The sequence below is a fragment of the Desmodus rotundus genome, chromosome 10, assembly GCF_022682495.2.
Source record: "Desmodus rotundus isolate HL8 chromosome 10, HLdesRot8A.1, whole genome shotgun sequence".
In the NCBI taxonomy this organism is placed as follows: Eukaryota; Metazoa; Chordata; class Mammalia; order Chiroptera; family Phyllostomidae; genus Desmodus; species Desmodus rotundus.
Genome location: NC_071396.1, coordinates 60466602 through 60466848, shown reverse-complemented (window position 1 = coordinate 60466848; position 247 = coordinate 60466602).

The window sequence follows — 247 nt, the reverse complement described above, 5'->3', positions numbered from 1 at the left end:
CTCGGCCTCGGGCGCGCGCTCGATTGGCCCGAGTTGGGGCGTCACGCGCCCCAGCCCCGCCTCTGGCCCCACCCCTGGCTACAAGGTCCCAGTGCTGCCAGTGTGCTCTGCGTTCCGGAGCCACCTGCCCGGCGAGCTCTGCAGCTGTGTTCCCCGCACCAGTCCCCCAGTCCTCATCCCGGCTCCCCAACCCTATCCGTTGACTCGCAGAGTCTGCAGGGTTCAGCTTCTAAACCTTAGTCCCCAA